The 18,044-nt window shown below is 42.4% G+C and overlaps 1 protein-coding gene across 9 annotated transcripts in view; it reads left to right on the forward strand.

Annotated features, from left to right (window-relative positions):
* The first annotated feature begins 11,866 nt into the window (after window positions 1-11,866).
* INPP4A (inositol polyphosphate-4-phosphatase type I A) overlaps window positions 11,867-18,044 on the forward strand; it is a 130,855-nt gene continuing 124,677 nt past the window's right edge. For all 9 annotated transcript variants that reach the window (XM_054586165.1, XM_054586175.1, XM_054586184.1 and 6 more), the window contains exon 1: window positions 11,867-12,106. The gene's annotated coding sequence lies outside the window, so the exon portion shown is untranslated. The remainder of the gene's footprint in view (window positions 12,107-18,044) is intronic.

Here is an 18,044-nt window from a genome sequence, read left to right on the forward strand (position 1 = left end):
CTCTGTATGTAAAAATCTGTGGGGGTTGCAGTGGTGGGACAAACTGCCAATCTAACAGGAGAGTCTGTTGGAGGGGCCCACAAACTAACCCACCTGAGAATCAGCACCAGGGCAGCACCGGAAAGGGCACAATTTGCTTGTGGGAAGGGGGAGAAGTGACTGAAAGCAGGGCAGGAGCCATGCAAGCAGCATTGTTCCCTCTTTGACCCTTCCCCCACAGACAGCACCACAAAGCAGCGAAGTGGGTTGCCCCACCTGGTGAATACGTTAGCTTCCGACCCTTACAACATAACAGGTTCAGTGAGACAAAGAAATATGGTCCAAATGAAAGAACAGATCAAAACCCCAGAAAAAGAATTAAGTGACAAGGCAATAGCCAACCTATCAGATGCAGATAATCAGAATGGTAGTCAGGATGATCACAGAAATGATTGAGTACAGCTACAAAATAAAGGAAGAAGTGAAAGCTATTCAAAGTGAAATAAAGCAAAATATACAGGGAACCAACAGTGAAGGGAAGGAAACCAGGACTTAAATCAACCATTCAAAACAAAAGGAAGAAAAAAACATTCAACCAGAACAGAGTGAAGAAAAAAGAATTAAAATAAATTAAAAAAATAAAAAAAAAGAGGAGAGGCTTAGGAACCACTGGGACACTTTAAATGTTACAACATCCAAATCATAGGATGCCAGAAGGAGAAGAGGAAGGGCAAGAAATTAAAACTTACTTGAAAAAATAATGAAAGAACACTTCCCTACTCTGGCAAAGGGAAGTAGACATACAAGTACAGGAAGCTCAGAGAGTCCCAAAGAAGTTGGACCCAAGAAGAAACACACCAAGACACATCATAATTAAATTACCCAAGATTAAAGATAAGGAGAGAATCTTAAAAGCAGTAAGAGAATAGAGTTACCTACAAAGGAGTGCCCATAAATCTATCAGGTAATATCTCAGAAGAAAGCTTGCAGACAAGAAGGGGCTAGGAAGAAGTATTCAAAGTCATGAAAGGCAAAGACCTACATCCAAGATTACTCTATCCAGCAAAGCTATCACTTAAAATGGATGGGCAGATAAAGTGCTTCCCAGATAAGGTCAAGTTAAAAGAGTTCATCATAACCAAGTTCTTATTATATGAAATGTTAAAGGGACTTATCTAAGAAAATGAGGATTAAAACTATGGTCAATAGAGACAGAATCAAGATGACTGAGGAGTGAGTGGAAATCATACTGACCTCCTCCCAGGACAAACCTGGAATTACAAATAAATTGTGGCGAAATCATCTGGAACAAACAACTGAACAATAGCGAGAGAGGAGCCTCATAACTTCAGAGACAGAAGAATCGGCTGTAGCGCAATCTAATCAGTAAGGAGTGCAGTAGAGACTCAAGAAGACGGGCAGAGCGCCCACGGGTGACAGCATAAGAAGGATACTGAAACAGCCAGTTAGATCCCCCTGAGAAGAGCGAGGTCTAAACCAAAAGTGGGGATCTCTAGCCCACAGCACCAGAGCCCAAAAAGTACACAGAAAAAAAGCCAGCTGCGAAAAGCAGCAGGGTTGCTCTCTGCCAGAGACAGGCGGCTGGAGACACAAAGAACTGTTTAAAGGGCTAACACATAAATTTTTATTTGCAGCCACTTACCCTGGTCTCCGGCAAAGGCAGGGGCAGAGTGGACTAGAGATGCCTGAGGAGAGACTGGGGGAGGAGGTTTTGGGGAGAGAACTGAGAGAGTAGCTGGCGGGATCTCGGTGCTGACTCATCCCCCATGAGGCAGCAGCCACCTTGGTCTGGCAGAGACCACGCCCCCTGAGCGACACCAGCGTCAAAGGACCAAATAGCCCCATCCCCAGGTGAGATTCCACCCTATACTGTGCTGTCTAAGCTGCCTGCTGAGTGCAGAATGCCAGCCACAGATAGTAGATCCCTCACTAAAGGGGGCGCACAGCGGTCTGGAGATACTTGAGGAGAGACTGGAGATGGAGGCTTTGGAGAGAGAACGGAGAGAGTCTTAGGCCTCAGACTGCCTAAGGTCAGACAGAGACGACATCTGGCATCATCAGAGGCAGGTCCAGAAAGTAAAAACAGTGGTCTCCAACCATAGAAGTTCACACCACAAAGTCAGGAGATAAAGACCGATCAACTTAAGAATCAGAAGCAAAAGAGAAGAGTCTCACAAATAATGGGAAGACAAAGAAATATGCTCCACTCGAAGGGAAAGGGGGAATCCCCACAAAGAGAAATAAATGAAAGAGAGGCAAGTAAAGTATCAGATATTGAGTTCCAAACAACGGTTCTAAGGAAGCTCAATGAGCTCAGTGAGCTTAGAGAGAATTACCAAAAACTACAGGGAAACTATGAGGAAGTTACTGAAAACTATATCAGCATGAAAAAGGACATAGAAACTATCAATGAGACACAAGAGGAAGTGAAGAATACAATTTCTGAATTGAAGAACACAGTAGAAAGAATTAAAAGCAGGCTAGATGAAGCTGAGGACTGAATCAGTGAGCTGGAGGACAAGGTAGAAAAAAGCTCCCAGGAAGAGCAACAAAATGAAAAAAGACTCAAAAAGAATGAAGAGGCATTTAGGGAAATGCAGGACAACCTGAAATGTAATTATACCTATATAATAGGGATACCAGAAGGAGAAGAGGATCAAGAAGGGATAGAGAACCTGTTTGAAAAAGTCATGATGGAAAACTTTCCTAATTTGGGGAGAGGAAAAGTCACACAAGTCCAGGAAGCACAGAGGGTCCCATTCAAGAGGACCCCAGTGAGGCCCACTCCAAGACACATCATCACTAAAATGGCAAATATCAAAAACAGAGAATCCTAAAGGAAGCAAGGGAGAAACAGGTAGTAATGTACAAGGGATCGCCGGTACGGCTAGCAGCTGACTTCTCAACAGGAACACTGCAAGCCAGAAGGGAATGGTGAGAAATAATTCCAAGTCATGAAAAGCAAAGGCCTGCAACCAAGACTGCTCTACCCAGCAAGGCTCTCAATTAAATTGAAGGCAAAATAAGGAGTTTCCCTGACAAAAGAAGGCTAAAAGAATATACCTCCACCAAATCAGCACTGCAAAATATGCTAAAGGGACTGCTTTAAGATGAAGAAAAAGTTTCTATGGATACTCAGTTCCTTTCAGAGTTGTCAATACTTGGTATTACCAACATTTTTAATACTCATTAATCTGATTGTGGCAATGATGTTATTTTAATTTTTCCTTTACTATTTGTTGAAACTAACCCTGTTTTAGTATATTTCTTGCCTATTTCTTTTTTTTTCTTTTTTAAAAAGCTTTAAATGACTTTTTGGTATTTTTTATCTATTTATCAATTAAAGGTTTGTAGAACTGTTTTCTCTAAAAAGAAAAACAAACAAACAATAAAGAAAAGACCTATTAACCATGTTTTAGATGTGTTGCAAATACTCTTCTATTCCTTGTCTGTTAACTTTTTTAATATGTGTATTACTATATAGTTAAATATTTAATATAGTCATATTGTCAATATTTGCTTTATAGCTTCTGGGTTTGAATATTTTACTTCAGGTCATGAAGAATATTAGTTCTATTTTCTTCTAAAACTCCTTGGATTCTGCATATTCATTTTTAATTCACCTGAATGTTTCTTGTTTAATGCGTGAAATAGGGTTCTATGTTTGTTTTATTTCAAGTAATAGTGGTCCATTCACCTTATTTGTTGAAGAAGCCTCATTTTACCCATTGATTTGAAATATCAACTTAATCATATATTACATTGTCAGACAGATATATATGTTTGTCTCTAGAGTGCTCATTATATTTCATTGATCTACTTGATTATTTCTGTGCAGGTGACATGTTGGTTTAATTGCTGAGACTTTATAATGGTGTTAAATTTTTTAGTATTTTATAATTAACGTTGACATTTAAAAAATAAATAAAATCAATCTTCATTTAAGAAAGAAAGAAAGACAGAGAGAGAGATGGAACTCCTACCTTTTGCAACAACATGGATGGAACTGGAGAATATTAAGCTAAGTGAAATAAGCCAGTTGATGAAAGACAAATACCATGTGATCTCACCTATAATGGACTCTATTCAACAAAATAAACTAATGAACAAAATAAACCACAAGCATGGAGACATGGAGCAAATTGAAAGTGACCAATGAGGATGGGGAAAGAGGACAGTGGTGGAAAGAAGGAGAAGGGACTAGACAAAGAACATGTATGAATGACCCTTGGACATGACAACAGAGTGGGAGTTGACTGTGGGAGTGGGGGGTGGGGGTGTTATGGGTGGAGGGGGGTAAAGGGGTAAAAACTGAGATAACTGTAATAGAATAAACAAAATTTATAAATTGAAATAAATTAAATTAAAAAAATAAAATTGAATTTAAAAAAATAAAAAAAACTATGGTCAGTAAAATGACAACAAACAACTATCAACAACTGAACCTAACACAACAAAAACAAAAACAATCTAAGCAAACAATTAGAACAGGAACAGAATCCCAGAAATGGAATCAAAGGGAGGGTTATCACTGGGGGAGGGCTCTGGGGGAATAGAATGGGGGGGAAGGTACAGGGAATAAGAAGCATAAATGGTAGGTACAAAATAGACAGGGCGGGGGGGGGGGTTAAGAATAGTATAGGAAATGGAGAGGCCAAAAAATGTATATGTATGACCCATGCACATGAACTAAGTGTAAGGAGGATGCTGGAGGGAATGGGGGTACTTGGTGGAGGGGTATAAAGGGGAGAAAAAAATTGGACAACTCTAAGAGCATAATCATTAAAATACACTTTTAAAAAAAGAAATTTCTGGACACATCCAAGCAGTTCCTCTTAAAAAACCCACACATGGATTTACTCAGACTCACTCCGTCTGAGCTCCAGCACTGGGGTAGCAGCTTCAAAGACACCAGTGCCGTACAAGGAGGAATGGAAGTGTCTGGCATCAAGGCAAGAACTGGGAGACAGCTTTCTTCCAGACATAAAGGTGGGAAGAGGCCATTGTCTCTTTGCTGAGCCCCACCCTCACACAGCCAGAGAGCTGGCAGGCTGGGGCCACATCTAAGACTTCATCAATCTGGCTAACACTGTTTGTCCTGCCCTGGAAATCCCTTGAGACTCTGTCCCAGTCCACCCAACTTACGGGTGCACTCAAGCTTTAACGGTGAGTTTTCCACATGAATGGCTGACCTTGACCATGCTTCACAACTTCTTAAATCTTATCAAATAAGCAAGAGGCCCTCAGTAAGTCCCAGCCACATCCCCCATCCCTTTTGTTAAGTGGCCCCAGGCCCAGCTAGCTAGCAGCAGCCAGCTTAGATTCACAGCTTAGCTTTGCCTGGGAATCTCCAAGCCCAGCGAAGCCAAGCTGTGAATCTGTACACAGCTTGTAGCAGCCATCTCAGATTGCTTTATAGCTCAGGCAGGGCGGCCCCGGGGAAAACACAGGTGGGGACTGAACTTGGCCTGCACCACCCAGGAAACCTCAGGGCAGCGCACTCAGTGGACAGCTACAGACCACATCAGAGCATCACCACCCTGCCCCAGCACAGCTGATCCTTCATGGAGGGCAGGGGTTTGTGGTAAGTCACAGACAATCCTTGACAAGCCTTGACAAGCTTTCATTTCGTGAAGGTAATAGACATGCAAATCCAGGAAGCACTGAGTCCCAAACAAGAAGGATGCAAAGAGGCCTACTCTAAGAGACATCATAATTAAAATGCCAAAGGTTAAAGATAAAGAGAGAATCTTAAAAGCAGCAAGAGAAAAACAGTTACTACAGGAGAGTTCCCATAAAATTGTCAACTAATTTCCCAAAAGAAACTTTGCAGGCAAGACAGGATTGGCAAGAAATATTCAAAGTCATGAAAAGTAGGGACCTACAGCCAAGATTGCTCTACTCAACAGAGATATAATTTAGAACTGAAGGGCAGATAACGAGCTTCCCAGACAAGAAAAAAACTAAAGGAGTTCATGATCACCAGACTATTATTATATGAAATGTTAAAGGGACTTATTTAAGAAAAAGAAGATCAAAACTATGAACAATAAAATGGCAATAAATATATATCTGTCAACAATGGAATCTAAGAAACTAAGCAAACAAGGACAAAGACAGAATCATGGATACAGAGAGTGTTATGATGGTTGCCAGATGGTGGGGGAATGGGTGAAGAGATAAGGGGATTAAGAAGTACAAGTAGGTAGTTACAGAATAACCATGGGGACAAAAAGTATAGTATAGGAAATGGAATAGCCAAAGAACTTATACTCATGTCCCACGGACATGAACAATGGTGTGGGGATTGCCTTAGGGAGTGGGGGGTGCTGGATGGAAGGGGGCAAAGGGGAAAAATTGGGACCACTGCAACAGCATAATCAATAAATTATAATAAAACATAAAAGTAAAAACAAAAGTAAACTGTTCAAAAAAAAAGAAAATTAAATTGAAAAAAAAAAGCATTGTGCTTTTTCACCATCAGCATTTGTGTTCATTATGAAGGAGGGTTTTGTTCTATTGTAGTCATTGCAGTAAGATAATTCTCCTACAGGGGGAGTAAAGAGTCTTGTCTGGACAGGCTGCCATACATCTTTCCCTTTCACTTAACTACAGAAACATAGGTTTTTAATCAATTTTTGCCTCCCACTTGAATGTTAAAGCATACTTGTAGCAATGATTCACTTCTGTGTGTTTATATATATTTTTACATACAAAATCAGGTAGACAATATCAGTTGCCAGTGGAGAAGGTAGCTTCTCCTTAAGATTTACAATGCCACAAGAAAAACAGGCAAATGATATGATCATTTCTATAGAAGAGATAATGGGATACAAAGCATTAAAATGTCATAGAATTTCATTTCCACAAAAGCGTGTGTATGTATTTCATAACAAATCAATACATTTTAGTGATTCTGCGTTCCTGTGGTCAACAATTCAAAATTTCTATTTTTGTTTGATAATTTGCTTCATATAGTTTTAAAGAATGGCTTTATGTTTGTTACAGTTGTTAATGTTGAGAAATTTAAAAATCCATTAACTAAAAACACTGTTTGCCTGGTCCTGGCATGTTGGATGTCAGTGTGGGGAACCGCTCCCACTCGGAGGTGCTCCTGGCATCCCAGCTCCCTCCAGCAGTGGAAGGATGTGTAGAGTCTCCCATACTCTTCATAAAGTGCTCCTCTCTTTCCCTCCCTCCCACTCGGCCCCAAACTCAGACAGCTGAATTTGCAGAAGTTACACGAGCACATGGTCCAGCTCTACCATGTTTCCAAATGTTTTCTTGGCTAAGAATACTGTGTTCAGGGCACTGGGACCACTGTGGTGGGTTAATGTTTCTGTCAACAGGGCAACATCGCAGCTATTGCATCTCTGTGCCTGGGGCAGGGACAGGGGCATGGAGTTAGCCAGTTTCCGAGGCCTCTCCTGCTCTGCCCTCCTCTGATCCTTTCAGGAGGAAAGAGGTAACTGTGGCCCTGGTGTTTTATAGGTAACTCTGGTGGCCACTCATCCTTTGAGTAAAGTTGTCCTGGCAATTAAAATGGATCGGTGTTACCCAAGAACATTGAAAACACCTTCATCATGGAAGGAAACAGGAATTATAAGAGGTTGGTTCTAAGTTATCAATGTCATGAGTTTTGCAGTTGTTATCTGCAGGGCAGCCCCTTCCTTTATTGGAAGCATCGTCCTGTGGACACTGGCATCTGTGCCCCACCCCCACTAAATGCCGTTAGCACCTGCAGTCTTCCCCATACTTCCCAGTGCTCTCTGGGGAGCTTGTTGAGAACCACTGAAATTTATTCTAATTTCAGAAATTAATGTGGCTTTTAAAAATTCTTTTGGGGGCAACTGTTCTACTTATTTCTATATTTTATGTTAGACATATATTGTAGAATACAGAATTCTGTCCTTGTAATTCATTTTGTCTCCTATAAGCCACTCATTTAAAAGTAATACCATTTTCAACTGAAAGCTCACTATTTAGAAAAGTTACTCACCCTTAAATCAAGGTCTACTTTTGGGAGGTAAAAGGCAAAAATCCACAGGTTTAGGGCAGGCTAAGAAGAAAGGAGCAGAGGCTTCGGAGGGAGCTCCCATCTCTTGTTCAGCCTCCTTTCCCTCCTCCTGCCCCCTGACAGGCCGAGCTTTGTTTCACATTGCCCTAACTCACGCCCCTGACGGCACGTCTGCATCACCAGCCTGGAGATGCCTGTCTCCCTTAAAAAACCGGTGATGAGCTGGGCAGGGATTGAGGGAGGGGAGAGAGCCTGATTGTAGGAAAGGAAAAGATTATTGTTATCCTGACAGAACTCTGGTCTTATTTTCTAATAGAAACATTGTTATAGTATCAGTTAAATAGGAATCTGTAGGCTTCGTGGAAACTTTGTCCCCATTTGTAACATTGATTCTCTAGGGCAAAAAAAAAAAAAAAAAAAAAAAAAATCAACCCCCAAGTGTAAACAACTTTGGAAACATTTTCTCTATGGCCACTCCTTTCACAGGATGGATTTTTATTTGGGACAATGACAGACAAGAGGATTATAATGAATGACTCCCTTTTTCTTTTCCATTAGCCAGAGGAGACACTGACATCTGTGCAGTAATCCATTTTTCAGTGTGTCCAGGAGCAGCTTACATCATCTTAAATGAATGCATCATCTTACTTTTATCGGAACCTGGGAATGTACATGTGCGGTGTGTTCAGTTCCCTAGGCTCACAAGCACACCAGCATGTCCTCAAATGGGAAGAGAGTAGCCATCCCTCTGCGTCCCTCTGCCACCTTTGCTCTTTCCTCCACACCTGATAAAAGTCCACACTAAGATTCAGGAACCCACCTTCCAATGCATTTCTGGACTTGTTTGTTGCTTAGTCCTGGGGGATCGGGAGGTCAGTGCTGAAAACTGAAGTGGCCATGAAATTATGCTCCAGTTAAAGAGTGAAGAGACACTGCTGCCTGCATTGCCTAGGCTTTTGGCCTTCTAGACCCTCACATCCTCTGTGGATGGAGATGCTGGGGCTATTGAAATAACTTATTGAAAGTTCAGCATCTAGTTAGCACCCTTGTTTCAGGCTACCAGCACCATTCATTCATTCATTCTATAGCTTATATTGCTAGGACATAAAATCTGGGATGGTTTGAGATGAAGTAGGAGAGACAGTTAAGGTCTGATCAATTTATTTCATGACACATCTTCCTTCTCCCACCATTTTCACCCGAGTGTCGTCCTGGAGCAGGAAGTTACTTTTCTCTTGGTACTTTCCAGATTCTCTCCATCTTTGGCTTTTGCTAGTTTGACTATGATAAATTTCTTTGAGTTTATCCTAGTTGGAATTTATTGAACTTCTTGGATATGTAAATTAGTGTTTTTCTACCAATTAAAAAAAATCAACTTGGGAAGTTTTTAGCCATTATATCTTCAAATATTCTTCCTGTATCTTTCTCTCTCTTCTCCTTCTGGAACTCCCATTATGTGTATGTTGATATTCTAAATGGTGTCCCGCAGATTTCTAAGGCTCTGCTTATATTTTTTATTCCTTTTTCTTTATGTCCCTCGATCAACCTATCTTCAAGTGCTAATTCTTTCTTCTGCCAACTCAATCCTGCTGTTGCACCCCTCTAACAAATATTTTTCATTTCAGTTATTGTACCTTTTAATTATAGGATTTCTATTTTTGTTTTTTTTTGTGTGTGATTGCTATCTCTTTACTGATACCCTCTTTTTGTTGCTTTCATACTTTCCTTTAATTTTGGCCAGGGTTGCAGACCAGGTCCCCAGTAGGGGGCGAATGAGACGCAGCCACACGTTGATGTTTCCCTCTCTCCCTTCCCCTACTAAAAATAAATAAAACATACTAAAAATAAATAAATAAAATCTATAAAAAAAGAAAAAGAAAAAGATAAGCCCTGAGGAGAGTTTTTCAAGTAAGCTGCCAGGCCAAATAAATAGTCACACCTCTCTGGGGATAGGACTTTGGCAGCAGGGCTGTTGGCTTTCAAGGCTACATATGTTTTCTAATGAAAGCACATATAAGTATATTGTGTTTAATAGCCCCAAAACAAATTCTCATGTAGGTTGGTTCAAGTCCCTAAAATTACACTACTCAGCTCATAGTTATCTAATATAGATTATCTAAATCAGTTTACTAATTGTATATAGGATTATCTAGGTCCACATGTTTATCAAAATCCCCTGGCTTGTTAAATACAGATTGCGTGTCCCACTTTCAGTTTTTTATTCAGCATGTCTGTCATGAGGCCTGGGACTCTGCATTTCCAGCAAGTTCTGAGAGGATGGGGCTGCTGGTTGGGGAACCCATGATAAGAGCTTCTAAAGGGTGGAAATACTTTCTTCTACCATGCTGAGATGCTTAGGGAATGCATAGCACCATATTTACTAACAAACTTGACTCCCTTTTCTCTCCATAATGTTTACAACTGAAACCCCATTCCTTGACATACTAAAAATGTGATTAATCTTTTAAGATTATACAGAATTACACAGCAGTCAAGTGACAGATGTTATCGGAAGCCTGATCCTCATTCAGTATTTGTTACTATGCTAAATGAATGGTTTGAGTTGAACTGGTCTATTTTTAAATGTTTGTGAATTTAAATGTGTTTCTTTTTTTAAAGCTATTGATTTAAAAAACTCTTTCAGCTTGATTAAAGCTAGTATGGCCATAAAATGTGTTGTTTGAACTTTTTTGAGAACACTTTTGAGAGTGAAAGGGGCCCCTACTAATAGTTGGGCTGAGTGAAAGGTGCCCTCTGGGGCCAGGTAAACCAGGTATATGGGCCACCCTTATGAGAGAATATAAAATATAAAAATAGCTTTGCATTTCTACAAGTTTGTGTGCTTTTCTGACTTTAATTTTATACTAGCGCTAAAGTTCTGGCAATATTTTTTCCATTTATCTGAAGAAATAAAAAGTGTTTTGTGAATAATTACTTTCCAGAGGAGAAATAAAGTAAAAAGTCAGAAATGAAAGTGAACTTTTAAAGTAGCTTTATATTTGCTTACTTTTATTCCAGACTATTATCTGCATTTGGTTTCTGGTGACATGGGATGTTTCAGATATAATTCTAAATGTTTAATTTTTACTTCTAACAGGTTATTATCTTCCCTTTTAAAGACAAATTATAAATGCTTTAATATCTACAGGATGTGAACGCTAAGTGTTCTGGTTTATTGAATGAAAATAGTTCTTATATAAGAATATTTAAGGAGAAACATTTTTTTTCTGATAAAACTTAAAGACCTCGAGATAAAATGTTTATATTCAGTCCAGTATCCTTGCTCAAGCAGAAATATTAAGGTTTAAAGTCATATTAAATAAAAAAAATCTCTTGGAAAATTTCTATTCTATTTTCCTATAAAAATATAGCTTTGGGGGAGAAGTGTAGGGATCTAATATTTGGTGAGAGTCTATAAATGCATATTTATGTAATGTACCAGCACAGGTCTGGAAGGATGTTAACCGTTTCTCTTCTTTTTTGCTTATCTGCATTTTGGTAGTAAGATGTTAATTTTGCGTGTTTCTGGGTTAAATGTGGCGTTTCCTAACTTCTCCCAGGGTACGTGCACCTCTGACGGCGCGCTCAGCCTGCGAGCAAACGGCGGAGCGCGTCCCGGTTCGCGGCTCTCCTACACAGCCTTCTACCTTGGGGACGCGTCAGGACCTCAGAAGCGCCAATACGCTAGGGCGAGATGCCCTGGTCCAGTTACGTGAAGAAGTCTAAGAGCTCCTGGGGGCGATGCAGTCCCAGCCACGAGTGGGGTCTCGCGGGAACCCCGGAGTAGGACTCAGAAGTCGGTCTTGGGGGCGGACCCGGCGGGGCGCATGCGCGGCGAGGGGCGGGCCGGGGCGGGGCTGCTGAGGCCTCGGCCTCTAGAGCTGCGGCTGTCGTGCGGGGTTCGGGCTGCGGCGAGGGCGGTTCTTAGGCCACCTGAGCGGGAGGACCTGCAGCGCCTGGAGCAGGGCCGGAGCCCGCGACTTGACCACTGAGCGGCAGCGCTTCGGCTGCGGATCTCGGGCGCGCGATCCGGCGGACCGACGACGGCGGGGCAGCAGGGCGCGGGCGCCGCGGGCCGGAGCGCGCTAGGTAGGTGGGCCAGCCGGGCAGGTGGGTCGGCGGGGCATGGGGCGCAGCTACGCTGCGGAGCTGGGACCTGGATGCCCCAGGCAGGGCCCTGCGCGCATCCCAGCAGCCTTGCGCCAGGCACGGACGGCGCCACGGTTGTCATGGAAATTTGCAGCCCAGCGTTGCAGTCTAGGTCGCGTCTTCTAAGACCTGCTGGGTTCTGCGCACCCCGGCGAATGCAGACCTGGCATCTGGGCCGGAGGGGAACAGGACACGGGACCCGGCCCCCCAGGCCCGTCGACGCCTGCCTGGTGCATCTCCAGGGCGGATCTGGTGACTCCAGATGTTGCAGGCCTTTCTTGCCGTGTTTCGGGTGTAAACATGCCTGGTAAAAATAAACGTGGGAAATCTGCGAAATCTGGCTTCCATCTTCAACACTCTGCGCTTCGCTGCAGGCCTCTAACCCCCGACAGCATTTCTGGCATCTTTATTTTTTATATTTTGTTTATTCCTGCCTTTGCTAGTCAGTGAATGGAGGCCTGAGACATTTGCAGGGAGCTGTGCCTGTCTCTTTAAAAGGCAATCTCAAGGAGTAGGCCATAGAAGACCGAAACACTCAAAATGTCAAAGGTGAATTTATGTCTTTGTGGGCTCAGCTTTCCCTTCCCGTGTGGCCTGCCCTCTGACTTTACATAATGGTGTGTTCCTCCTTCTTGAGTTGTCTATAATGACAGATCAGGGAAGTATTCCTCTGGGTAGGAAATAAGTAGGGGCAGTGATAAAGCCCATCGTCTTGTCTTTTGCTTTGCTTCTGAATGTGTTTTGCATTGGCACAGGCTGCTTAAGAAGAGGGTTTGATTTGTCACCTTCGCCTAAGGGCAAGGCGAGGGGGTGGGGTGGCAATTTGAAGGCCTAATTTATCTCCATTCACAGTGGATTGTGTGGACTGTGGGCATGCCAGTGGGGTGGGAATGGGTAGATAGGCTTACTGGGTGTGAATCCTGGGTCTGCCACTTGCCAACTTTAATTCTGAATTTTTTCATCTCTGAAGGATGAGAACAGAACCCCCTTTGCTGAGTGTCTTGGGATCTACATGCTCTTGGCATAGGATAGCTGTAGGTTGGCCTAGAATTAAGCCTAATTTTTCTCTGGTTGAAAATAGGCTTTCTTTAAGAGGCATTTTGTCTTTGGATCTAGACTAGGGCCTTTCTTTTGGTGGGTTCTTTGCAGAAATGTTTACTCCTAGGAGATTCAATTTACTGGTTTCTTTAGCAAAAGATGAGTGATGGTGCCCACATGGGAAAATCAGTGTGATTGTCCTGCTGGTGGGTTGGTGTCAAAAGACCCTGTCCTGTCCCTGGGGTGGTGTTGCCTGCGAATGGAACTCCACAGGGCCTTGTTCCCCGCTGTACCTTGTAAACACATCACTGTAACAACAAGCCAGAGTTACCAGGATGGATGCTGGACAGATTCAAAGAGAAAGGAGGGTAGAATTCCTACTGAGCTCAGTGACAGAATTAGTCACACCAATTCTATATAGTAGCTACTTATCCAGTTTTTATTTGGCTTATATGTCTCAGACTGTTTATCTACTCATGTACAAGTCCTCTCTTCTAGCTAGACTCAAAGTCAAGGGTAGACATAGTTTATCCCATTGTTTTGAAAACTGAATATTTTGTCATAGGGCTGTTAAACTGAGTATTAGTTTTGTTTTGTTTTTTAAAATCATTTTAAGGAAAGGATGAAATAAAATAATGTTATGTAAACTGTATAACACCAGAGAGGCAGGATGTATGATGACAGAGAGAACTGTTGACCCTGAAAGTCCCTTTAGCCAGCTGCCTACCTTGGAGCATTTACCCCAGCCAGCAAATCTGTAAGCACAAGAGGCATGGAATAGAAAGGTGTGTGAGACCAACCAACCCCTGACCCACATCCCATGGCTTAACATCTCAAGAATCCAACAAAAGAGAGTAGAGGGGTAAACTTTGGGCAAAGACTATTTTATCCTGGTTTCTTATGAAAACCTCCTTTATAGATTATATACATATGTATGTATTCCAGGAAAGCCCCCGTAGCATCACCAGCTACTCATGGTATTGGGATGCTTGGCTGTCATGGAGGGAAAATTAGCACAAATCTGCAAGAAGGCTTGACTTGAGAGACCATTCAAAACAGCTTTTTTTCAGGTGTCCTGGAGCAGGAGCTCTGTGAGGAGAGCGTATTCTGGGGAGGCCAGTGTTAACCCCAGGGCAGACCCACTTTGTTTTGTCATTATGATTTAAGGAAAATGCTATCATGAACCCCAGAAATTTACCTTTATTTCATACAGATGCACACCTTGCTGTTTTTAATTTTTTTTTTTTTTTAAGTATCTGTCTTAGTATGTTCCATATGCTGTCATTAGTCCTTTCACTGGTCATGTTAACTTTGATCCCTTGATTAAGGTGGTGTTGGCCAGGTTCCTTTACAGAAAAGTTAGCATTTTCATCTTCATGATTAATATGTATCTTCTAGTAAGATCACCTGAGGCTGTGTGTTACTCCTCACACACCACTAGTTTTAGAATCCATTGATGATTCTTACCTGAGTCAGTTATGCTGATAGTTGTCAGATGGTGTTTCCAATTCCATATTTTTTCTACACTTATTGAAATTGTACTGAAAGGAAGAACTTTTCTCTGTTATTCTTTGATGTATATCTCTGCAGTCATTAATCCTATCTTGATGCAATACATTATATAGTCTCTTACTTTCATTTTTCATTTTGTTGCTTAAATTGTCCCAGACTTTCCCTGCAGGAGCCCTGTCACAGAGGCTCCTAAGTCCTTTTCACGTGTCCTGATCATTCCTTGAGGACTGCTGGACTGCTTTACCTTATGGCACAAAATTTTCAAGACTCAACCTGTACTTCCCAGCCCTGCAATAAGCCATTTCTCCAGAATCCTGATTTCTTTTAGTGGAAAATGATGTTTAAAAACCAAGATCTGTGTGTGGGGTGTGTTCATTGCTGCTTGGGATGTCACTGCTTCTAGGCCTTTCCAGTGGACAAATGCTTTCATTATAAACATAAACGATGCACTATACAAGATTTTCTTGAATTTGTTTTTTAAATTTAATGCTGTGTCTGAAGATCTATATGTACTTATATGACAAATTTGCCTTTTTTTTTTCCTGTTTGTATTCCAGACTGTAGGTGTGCCATAACTTAACTCTTCTTTATTTAGGGACATTTAAGTCATTTCCAATTTTCTGCTTTAAGAATAGTGGGGAATCTGTAAACCATATCACTGTTTACACTCACAAATATCTCTGTCTTCTAGACACCTATCTAGAGATAGAATTTCTAGGTCAAAGAATAATTTTAACTTGATAGTTTTGCCAAACCGCACCCAACTTATAAGAGGCTTTATCAGTTTATCTTCTGTTGGTGTGTGAAGTTGCCTTTTTCCCTTCAACTCAGCCAACACTAAGAGTATAAATCTTGGTAATTTTTGCAAATCTAATGGATAAAGAGGATGTTGTTTTATTTACATTTCCCAACTTACCAAAAATATTTAAACCTTATTCTCCTAGTTTATATTTTAGCTTCTCTGAATTAAAAATGCACAGCTTTGCCCTTTTCTTTTTTTTTAATTAGGTTGTTTCCTTTATCTTTCTGGATTGTGGAAGTTACTGTAAATTTGGACTTTATTGTAGGTAACCTTAGAAGTCTCCTCTAAGTGTGATGCATTTTCATCTTAAAGGAGAAGGAAACTAACATTTTCTGAGCACCACCTACATACCAGTCCCCACAGCCTTTACCTGCTTCCTTATGAGGAGATCCTGTGGGAGTAGAGTTGGTGTATGGAGGAAACAAAGGTGAAGTTGGTGTAACTACCTAAAGTTGTTAAGGCAGCTACCTGAGGGTGCTTGTAAGAGGTTGGACTGGCATTCAAACCTAGGTCTGTCGGGATTTAGTGCCGTTTACATGAAATCATATGGCTGCCTTCACAGGATTTTAAAATAAGTGCCGTGGCCTGACCAACATGGCTCAGTGGGTTAGGCATCGTACTGCAAAGCAAAAGGTTGTGGGGTCAGTTCCCAATCAGGACACATGCCTGGGTTGAGGTCCAGGTCCCCAGTGGGCACATATAAGAGGCAACCGGTTGATGTTTCTCTCACACATCAATGTTACTCTCCCTCTTTTTCTCTCTCCCTTCCCTTCTCTCTGAAAATAAATAAATAAAATCTTTAAAATAAATGCTGTACTTCATGTATCAGTAAAAATTAATCACTTGGAGTCCCCAGTATCAACAATTTCTATTTTCGGTATTTTGATTTATTAGTAAGGACCCCCCCTCCCCCACCCAGTCCTGTTTGTTGAGTATACACGTCTTTCAAAACTATTTTTTTGAATCCTGAAACTATTGTGAACCTCCAACTAGCTGTGTGACTTTGGGCAAGTAGCTTGATCTTTCTGCACCTTGGTTTTCTCATTGCAAAACTAGGCTGATAGTGGTAGCAACTCCAGAGGTTTGTTAGGGGAAAAATGAGTTAATACATGTCAAGTGCTTGGAGTGACCCCTGGTGCCTGCTGAGCACTGAGGGACATCACCTCTTAAAATGAGTTCACATACAGAGCAGGCACAGGGAGTGTGGAGCTAGATGAGCCTTTTCTCAGTGGGTTTAATCTCTCTCTCTTTTTTAAAGATTTTATTTCATTTTTAAAGAGAGGGAAAGCAAGGGAGAGAAACATCTATGTGTGAGAGAGAGAAACATCTAATGGTTGCCTTTTACATGTCCCCACTGGAACCTGGCCTGCAACCCAGGCATGTGCCCCGACTGGGAATCGATCTCGCAATGTTTCGTTTTGTGGGAGGAGGCCCAGCCAAATGAGCCACACTAGTCAGGGTTGTGAGGATAATCTCTTAACTATCCCTTTTGCCATAACCTGGCTGCCACGTGGGAAAGCATAGCTCCTGGGTGCTGCGCCTGGCCTCGGCACGTACCTGCTCAAGCCCTGCCTGCGCCTGCCAGCCCAGCTGGCCTCTGGTGTTTGCCTGGGTCCCTGACCTGGGTCCAGTGAGGCACCGCAGGGCTTTCAGTGTGAAATCTGTTCATTGAGATTCACCTGGTGAAGGCCTCAGAAGCAGGAAGTATCCAGCGGGGGAGGGCCATGCTAGGGTGATAAAATAAGGGGTCCATTTTTTGGAACAGGGTCAGGAAGACAGAGAGGTGTCCTCTGGTCTCCAGAAGGAGGTGTTCACCTCCTCTGTTCCCTGGGATTCTGTCAAAGCCCTGCTCCGCAGACACCTGGTAATTCTCCTGACCTGGAATTCCTGTACACCCTACCTGTTGCCCTTACTAGGTAGGATTCTGAGGCTTCTGAAACCCCCTGCCTCTCTTCCTGTTCCCTGTTCCCACACCTCCACCATAGCCCTTCAACATCTGGTGTCAGCTGCTGTTACAGGAGCTGTCTGAGCAACTCAGTTCACTCTGGGTTGTGGAACTCCTTTTCTTCCCTCTCCTGCATTGCTTGCATTTCACTTGGTGTATTCTCTAAGTTATTAGTTCAGCTTTTCAAGAAGAATGATCCAGTTGTACCAAGTCGGGAGTTAGGTAGGTGGGTGTTTCTGGGGAACAGAGTCCTATAAGGAAACAGGGATGCCCAGCTCAAGGGTCTCCCTGGATTATGGGGTGTGTCAGTGGGTGCTTTGGCTGCCAAGTAAACAATAAGGACATTCATTATCCCACAGCACTGGAGCCATACTGTATCAGCAGTTTCATCAAGGACCCAGATTCTTCTCTCTCTGCTCGCCAGCCATCACTGTCTCGTCATGATTATGAGATGGTCCCTAGAGTCAGTGGGACTGTGTGCTGCTTCCCTGCTCCTGTTCCCATCAGCAGCAGAGGAGGAGACATGCCAGCCGGTCCCCACGCACGGTGTCTACCAGTCCTCCCTTTGGCTGAGGGGCGGC

The sequence above is a fragment of the Pteronotus mesoamericanus genome, unplaced genomic scaffold (assembly GCF_021234165.1).
Source record: "Pteronotus mesoamericanus isolate MK-2021 breed Mesoamerican mustached bat unplaced genomic scaffold, CSHL_Meso_final contig_121, whole genome shotgun sequence".
Lineage (NCBI taxonomy): Eukaryota > Metazoa > Chordata > Mammalia > Chiroptera > Mormoopidae > Pteronotus > Pteronotus mesoamericanus.